The sequence below is a fragment of the Pipistrellus hanaki genome (genome assembly GCF_964339955.1).
Source record: "Pipistrellus hanaki genome assembly, chromosome: 3".
Taxonomy (NCBI): domain Eukaryota; kingdom Metazoa; phylum Chordata; class Mammalia; order Chiroptera; family Vespertilionidae; genus Pipistrellus; species Pipistrellus hanaki.
The window spans coordinates 79,262,571-79,271,288 of NC_140505.1; the positions used below are offsets into that span (position 1 = coordinate 79,262,571).

Genomic DNA, 8,718 nt, shown 5'->3' on the forward strand with positions numbered 1-8,718 from the left:
GCAAGCCAGCTTATTCCATGTAACTTTTCCCTTAGAGCAGGGGTCCTCAAACTTTTTAAAGTGGGGGCCAGATCACGGTCCCTCAGAGAGCTGGAGGGCCGGACTATATGAACTACTAATTCCTACTGTAACATCTCGGCTGCGCTCACTGCCTAAAAAACCTGGTGGGCCAGATCAGACTCCTCTGCGGGCCGCATGTGGCCCGCGGGCTGTAGTTTGAAGACCCCTGCCTTAGAGAATTAAAAGTCTAGTAATAGACCTAACCATTTTGTAGTCAAACATTGTTCTTAAATATATGGTGCAGACATGATAAGGTGTGATGAACATTTGTTAAACTAAAATGTGTATATAGAACAATGTTGGATTATTTTGACACATTAAAGAACTCACAATTTGTATTAGCATATTAGCTTCTTTAATTTTCTTTAATTAGTTCTGTGATTTATTTTGAAGGATGATGGAAGATGATGATGATGCAAAGAAGAAATAGAAGCTGAATTGGACAAAATCAGCATTTCTTCTTTGGAAAAAGATGATCTAGACACTGATTCAAACTCAGAAACCCAGAGTGATAAGAGTGATGCTGTAAGTGTTAAGTTTTGGACTTTTGAGCCCTTTAATTGGAGGAAACTTTTCAGGAGATATTTTACCTTCTCAGTGTGTTTTGTGTATTTATCTCATGTTTAATTTTAGGATCATCTTTAAACAGTGTAAATTGATAGATATTTAAATATCAAAGTTTATTGAAGATAAAAATCACCTTATTAAAGATAAAAGTTAGAACACAGAGAGGAGGATCCAAGATGGCTGCACAGGTAAACACCTAACCGCAGCTGCATACAACAATTTCATTAAAATACAACCAAAATATAAAATGGACATTGCCCAGAGCTACAGGAAATCGACTGACTGGAAATTCTACAATGAGAAGCAAGGAGAAAACCAGAAGGAAAAGCGGAGGAGCTGTAAAAGCCTAAGGTACAGAGATATGCTGCGCGTGCGCGCGGAGAGGATGGAGCTGGAGAGGAGGGGGAGGCTGAGTGCCGGGCTGGCGTTCCCTAGTGGGAAGGAGATAAAAGCTCCTTACTGTGCTGAACCCCAGACCCGACAGCGCGGAACTCAGTTCTAGGCCAGATCCTGGGGACCCAGGCTCATCCAGAGGAAGCCTGGGCTGTGAGGCGGAATCCCAGGGGAGCGGCGAAAGGCAGAGCCCCCGGAGTCGCGCACATTGCGCGCAGAGGACGGACTGTTGACTCTGCTGCTAGAGTGCCCTAGCGGAAAGGAGACAAAAGCTCTGGACTGTGCTGGGCCCCAGTTTCAACTGCTCTGAACCCCAGTTCTAGGCCAGACCCCGGGGACCCAGGCTCATCCATAGGGAGCTTGGGCTGTAAGGCGGAACCCAGGGGGAGCAGCAAAAGGAAGTCCCGGAGACGCACACATTGCGCGCAGAGAAGGGACGGTTGGCTGTGCCGCGGGATTGCCCTGGGGGAAGGAGACAAAAGCTCCAGACTGCTCTGAACCCCACTTCTAATCCCACTTCCAACTGAACTGAACCCCAGTTCCAGGCTCATTGGGGAAGAGACTAACCTGTTTGGTAGCAGGCGAAACTCGAGGGCACCTCACTCTCAGAGGTGCTTGCAGCGAGTACTGAAGGACCCTGAGGAAAACTGAGATTCAGGAACCGCATAGGGCGTGGCTGACAGAAACCAAGGCTGTAGGCTCCACCCCATACAAGCAGAACACAGAGACTTTTAAGGCTACCAACTCAGGGAAGCTGCGAAAATGCCGAGACAAGGAAATAGATCACAAACGAGAGTACCGATTGGAGGAGAAACCAAGATGGCGGCGTGGGTGAGCAGCTGGTGTGCCGCTCCCACAACAATTTGAAGATTGAAACTAGTATGAGGGACATCTATCATCCAGGATCATGGAGGGAGGTACTGGGTGGTTGATAGTCAGCAATTAACGTGATGGTGGGAGCAGTGAGGGACCGATGTGACCAGCTGGAGAAATGGAAGAATGATGGGCCCGGAGGAGCCAGGCCCGAAGCAGCAGCAGCCACGCCCGAAGCAGCCAGGCCCGGAACAGCCAGGCCTGGAAAAGCAGAAGCCGCGCCCAGAGCAGCAGCAGCCGGGCCCGGAGCATCCAGGCCCGGAGCAGCAGTGGTCAGGCCCAGAGCAGCCAGCCCAGAGCAGCCAGGCCTGGAGCAGCACCGGCTGGGCCAGGAGCAGCAGCAGCTGGGCCTGAAGTAGCAGGACTGGAGCAGCAGCAGCCAGGCCTGCAGCAGCCAGGCCTGGAACAGCCAGACCCAGAGTAGAAGCAGCCAGGCCCGGAGCAGCAGCAACCAGGCCCGGAGCAGCCACGCCCGAAGCAGCAGCAGCCAAGCCCAGAGTAGCCAGACCCGGAGCAGCTGGGCCCAGATCAGCCAGGCCTGGAGCAGCACCGGCTGGGCTTGAAGCAGCAGCAGCCGGGCCCAGAGCAGCCAGGCCCAGAGCAGCAGCAGCCAAGCCCGGAGCATCCAGGCCTGCAGCAACCAGGCCCAGAGTAGCAGCAGCCAGGCCCAGAGCAGCCAGGCCCAGAGCAGCCAGGCCCAGAGCAGCAGCAGCCAGGCCTGGAGAAGCCAGGTCAAGAGCAGTAGCAGCCAGGCCTGAATCATCCAGGCCCGAAGAAGCCAGGGCAAGAGCAGTCAGGTCCAGAGCAGCCAGGCCCAGAGCAGCCTGGCCCGGAGCAGTGGCCAGGCCTGAAGCAGCCAGGCCCAGAGCAGCCTGGCCCGGAGCAGCAGCCAGGCCTGGAGCAGCCATGCCTGAAGCAACCATGCCCGGAGCAGCAGCCAGGCCCGGAGCAGTATTCAGGCCCTGAGCAGCCAGGCCCGAAGCAGCTAGGCCCGGAGCATTCAGGCCTGAAGCATCCAGACCCGGAGCAGCCAGGCCTGGAGCAACCAGGCCCGGAGCAGCAGCATCCAGACTTGAAGTAGCAGCATCCAGGCCCGGAGCAGCAGGGCCAGAGCATCCAGGCCCGGAGCAGCAGGGCCAGAGCATCCAGGCCCGGAGCAGCCAGGCCCGAAGCAGCCAGGACCGGAGCAGAAGCCAGGTCCGGAGCAGCAGCAGCCAGGCCCAGAGCAGCCAGGCCCAGAGAAGCCAGGCCCAGAGCAGCCAGGCCCAGAGCAGCCAGACCCGGAGCAGCCAGGGCCAGAGCAGCCAGGCCCGAAGCAGCCAGGACCGGAGCAGCCAGGACCGGAGCAGCAGCCAGGTCCGGAGCAGCAGCAGCCAGGCCCAGAGCAGCCAGGCCCAGAGCAGCCAGGCCCGGAGCAGCCAGGGCCAGAGCAGCCAGGCCCGGAGCAGCCAGGCCCGAAGCAGCCAGGACCGGAGCAGCAGCCAGGTCCGGAGCAGCAGCAGCCAGGCCCAGAGCAGCCAGGCCCAGAGCAGCCAGGCCCGGAGCAGCCAGGGCCAGAGCAGCCAGGCCCGGAGCAACCAGGCCCGGAGCAGCCAGACCTGAAGCATCCAGGCCTGGAGCAGCCAGGCCCAGAGCAGCCAGGCCCGGAGCATCCAGGCCCGGTGCAGCAGCCAGGCCCGGTGCAGCAGCCAGGCCCGGAGCCGCAGCAGCCAAGCCTGGAGCAGTAGCAACCAGAGCTGGAGCAGCCAGGCCCTGAGCAGCAGCAGCCAGGCCTGAAGCATCCAGGCCTGGAGCATCCAGGCCCGGAGCAGCAGCAGCTAGACTCAGAGCAGCAGCAGCCAGGCCCAGAGCAGCAGCATCCAGGCCCGGAGTTTGTGGGGTTGAACCCTGGGTTCAAAATGAAAGGAAAGAAGGAGCAATGCAGCCAATTCGGGTACCAGAGTGTTATGTCCGTCATCACAATGGACTCAGAGAAGCTCCTGTGTCCCTTCACCCAAAAGGACTGAGAGTTGCCCAGACGACAGCAAAGTGGGAGAAGAAAACTGAAGGCTACACAAGGGACTGGGGTGCCAACATGGAGTCATCTGAAGAAATTAAAGGCTGAAGTGGAAGCTACTTCTTTAATCATGCTCCTGCTCATGCTAGCATCTGTTAGCTTCCAGTCTGCTGCAAAGTCTTGTGCAGCAAGGACTCTGAGTAAATCTACACCAGCAACAAAAGAGACTCACTTAGTAGCTAAAAATAATAATATGTCCATAATTCTGATTTCTCATTTTGTTGTTTTGCATTGGCATTGTTGTTATTATATAATAACCAGAATTTTGCTCTTGACATTCAAGTTTTGAAAATAACATGTATGTGGTTAGTTTTTGCATTGGCAACAAAACAAAACAAAACGAAAATTTAAAAAAATCTGAAGACCAGAATAAACTGGTGAATATAATAGAATCAGGGGCAAAGAAAGGGAGTGGATTGATAACTATCAGGGGGAAAGGGATGTGGGGTGCAGAAAGAGACTGGATTAAAATCGTATAACCTATGGATGAGGACAATGGCCGGGGGCGGGGGGGGGGGGGGGGGGAGGGGGGCGGGTAGGAGAGGAGGCGGTAAGGGCAGAGGGTGTGGCAGGAACCTGGTGGAAGGGAGCTATGGGGGGGGGGGGAGAAGAAACAACTGTAATAATCTGAGCAATACAGATTTATTTAAAAAAAAATTTTCAAATTTTCCAACATCCTATAATCTCAAATTGTATCACAGCATTTTTTTTTTTTTTTTCAACAGCCAGTTTGTGCTTCATTGAGGCAGAGATGCTCAGGCCTTGACCAGCATACTTCCGGAGGGGGTACGTCCGGAGGGGGTACAGCCGCTCCTCCCACTGCTGCTTCTTGGTCTTGAGGTTCTCTTCGTGCTTGTTCAGCCAGCAGCGCATGGCACAGGTTTCCTTGGGCTGCAGGTCCAGGGGCTTGTACTTCTTGCCCTTGTAGAATTTCCTGAGGTTCTCTTTCTGAGTCTGGTTGATGACAGTAAGAACACGGGCGATAGACTTGCGAACAACTCGGATCTTAGAAAAGCTTGGAAGCTGCGCCGCCTGTCACTTTGGCTACGCGCAGTTTGAGCAGCTCCTTCTTCTTGCCGCGAAGGTCCGGAGCCTTAATTTCGGCCATGGCTAAACACCCCTGCCCGCCGCCGCCTGCTCGGAGAGAAAGAGCTATCATAGCAGATTATTGATCAGTAACTCAAAGCCACAGAAAAGCAATGAAGAATAAAGAACAGGAAATCTGTAATTTTTACTCTAAAATGTAACAAATTTTATATCACTAATTTGGTATCCTTTTTTATATTCTAGACTAAAGTTTATTCTCCACATACACATAATAATGTATTGTTTGATATTGTAATGATATCTTGATTAGAAATCAAGAAAAGTTTAACTCTGCCTGCTACAACTAGCAATATAATTTTACACAGATATTGAAACCACTTTAATAAAAGTATTAAAGGATTATAATTACTAACATATAAGTGAAGTAAACTTTCTTGAGTTTGTATTTGTTTTATTTTATCAAGTCTTTGTATTATCTGTGTAGATGTAGTTATGTTTCTTTTCCTTATTCATTTAATGTGTTATTTCATGGTAATGTTTCCTGATAGTAAACTATTTTTTAAGTTAATCATTCTGCTGGTTAACTTTCTATTCACAACTATTTTGTCAGATACAGATTTTCGTCTTCAACAACTATGCACAATCTTTCTGGCATGCTTTCCTGTGTGAGGGGCTGTAGAACAAAAAGCAACATTCTCCAGATCCCCTTTATACTAGGTTTCTAAGGGTGACTTACGTTCTATCAATTGATATATCTGTGTAATTATTTATTTTTATAAAATATTATGTGTGAAGAGAGGCAGGGAGCCATATTTTAACATTTTATTGGCCCAACCATGATAGATAGAGGGAGCTTTGGTTTGGAGACAGGAGTGCATAGTAGATAATAAACCCCAGTCAATATCAGATAGCAAGCTCCTGCAGCAGACAGGTTCTGCAGTGTATGTGTGCGTGTGTATTTTGTACATGTTGGATTTTCAGTCTACAGTCTGTTTCTTAAGTTCTGTTAGCAATCTGTTACTTACTGTCGTAACAAATCTCCCAAGATTCTTCTCTCACATTTCTTGGTATGCACACTCTGCATAGATCCTCTTGCACAGAAGCTAGACTAACCCTGTGTAACCATCAGGATTGGTAGGAATGATACTGCATGATCTGAGAATAGGTCATAAAGAAACCTTACAAGGTCCCACCTTAAGTCTCTTGGTATTTTGTTCATGATATTGTTTGTCTCCATGCAAGCCATAGGGACAAACCACATGCAGGGGCCTCCTGCTGACAGCACCAACTGAACACCCAGCCAACAATTAGCACCAACTGCCAGACATTTGAGTGAGCCGTTTTGGAATTACAACCCAGTAAAGCTTTCAGGTGACTGCAGCCTTACTCAACATCTGATGCCAAATGCATAAGATACCCGTGCAAGAACTGCTTGGCTAACCCCAGTCAACCTACAGAATCATAAAAGATAATAACAAATTGTTATTTTAAATAACAAGTTTGTTTTGCAGTAATAACCAGAACATTTACTAACCCATAAAAACAAACACATAATAAATATATACCCTCAATGGCTTCTGATGTTTACAACTGGGAGCCCTAATCAATACATTTATCTTGATAAATTGAGTTAGACTCTGGCTTCTATTGTATGTGTTATGACTATACAATTGTATTTTTTAAATATGTACCTTTTTATAACTAAATTAGTATATAGCCTACAGATTTTTGCTCCTGGATGGTTTGTAGTAATTCTACTGCAAAATTATTTCTAGTTTCTAAAGACATTAGAAAAGAAATCCATTTCCATCATATTGCCAGATTATTGATGTAAAAATATTTCTATTTTTTATCAATAAGTGTTGATAATTTTAATTTTCTTGGAAAATTATTCATTAAAACTATTAAACCTATTTGACTAGAGTTGTATAGGAGATCCTCTCATAATTTTCTAAACCACTGTCATAATTGTAGTTATATAAACTTTCATATAGCTAAACCAATAAAAGAGAAACATGCAAATTAACCATCACTCCACTATGCCCACCAGGCAACCAGGAGGGAATATGCAAATTAGGAGGAGGAGAAAGATGTCGGCTGCCCAGCTGCTCCAGGCCCGGAGTGCCCATTGAGGCAGGACGCCTGCTATGAGAGGGAGGGCAGGGGGCGAAGGGATCTTCAGGAGCAGCTGGCCACAGTGAAGACGAAGACTGCAGACTCCTCTGCAGTGAAGACGAAGATGGCAGACTCCAGCTGGAGTCCAAAGCAAAGATGAAGACAGCAGATTCTAGCTGGAGCCTGCAGCAAAGGCGGCAGACTCCGGCTGGAGTGAAGGCCTGGGTCCCAGGTGTCAGAGGAAAACCAGTCCTGGAAGCCAAGGGAAGGAAGGCCTATTGCACACATCTCCTCTAGTTTTCTATAATTGTTACCTTTGGCTTTTTTCATAATTAAGCTATATATTTGCCAATATACTTTTATTTTCATTGTATAAGCCTTAGTAAAAGTAAATTATCATACCATTAAAATCTCTTATCACTCAACTGTAAATAATCACTGCCAAAATTTGAAGCATCTATAGTATATAACAAGTCTTTACATATCCATTCATACAGATGCTCAGGACAAAATCTTGGAGCCATTTTTTTTCTTTCTTTCACACCAATCCATCAATACATCCTTTTGGTTCTTCTACCATAAAAAATGGTTTCTAGAATATGACCATTTTCATCATTTATACTCAAACTAGAGGCCCAGCACACGACATTCGTACACTGGAGGGGGGAGTCCCTCAGCCTGGCTGGTGCCTTCTCACAGCCTAGGACTCCACAGGGGATGTATGCCTGCCAGTTTAGGCCCAATCCCTAAGCCGGCAGTCAGACATCCCTCTCACAGTCCAGGGCTCTCACAGTCCAGGACTCATCGCTCCTTATTGTCCACTTGCAGCAGAGGCGGGAGGTGTTCCCACAACTGCCACTGCACTTGCCAGCAATGAGCCCAGATTCTGGCTGAGTGGAGCACACTGACCACAAAGGGGAGCTCCTGTGATAGTGTCTTCCCCCTGGTGATCAGTGCATGTCATAGTAACTGGTTGTTCCACTGTTCGGTCTATTTGCATATTAGCCTTTTATTATATAGAACTAAAAGCCCAGTGCATGAAAATTCATGCACTGCAGGGGTGGGGGGTCCCTCAGCCTGGCCTGTGCCCTCTCACAGTCCAGGAGTCCTCAGGGGATGTCCTACTGACATCTGTGGGAGGTGACCGAATAGATCGGACAGGTCGATCAGAGGATGGTGCTGCCCCTCCCCTCCCCCCACACAGCATTTCTCCCCTGTGGCTGTTGGTTGCCCCCCCCTCCACCATCACCATTCCCTCCCTCTGCCTGCTGGCACATGCTTTAGCTGGCCTGGCACCACATGCATGCTGGCCCCTACCTACTGGTCATTCTGCTGGTCAGTCGATTTGCATATTACACTTTTATTATATAGGATTACTCTCATTTCTAACTATTGTAATAACCCACCATGATTTATAAGAGCCCTATATGATCAGACCCTAGTATTCTTAGATATAATCACCAAGGCTTACTGTTCTTCAAATGTATTAAGCCCACTCAATGTGTCTTGGCATTTACAATTCCTTCTTTCTGGAACATCGGCTCTCTAGATATCCTCACGGTTCATCTTCTCATTCATTAAAACATTCATGTGGCTTACCTTCTCAG

The 8,718-nt window shown here is 48.7% G+C and overlaps 1 pseudogene across 1 annotated transcript; it reads right to left on the reverse strand.

The window, feature by feature from the left end:
• Positions 1–4,580: 4,580 nt before the first annotated feature.
• LOC311620241 (large ribosomal subunit protein uL29-like) lies at positions 4,581–5,088 on the reverse strand (annotated as a pseudogene). Its single transcript has one exon. The product of its transcript is annotated as a large ribosomal subunit protein uL29-like (transcript).
• Between the last annotated feature and the right edge of the window lie 3,630 nt (positions 5,089–8,718).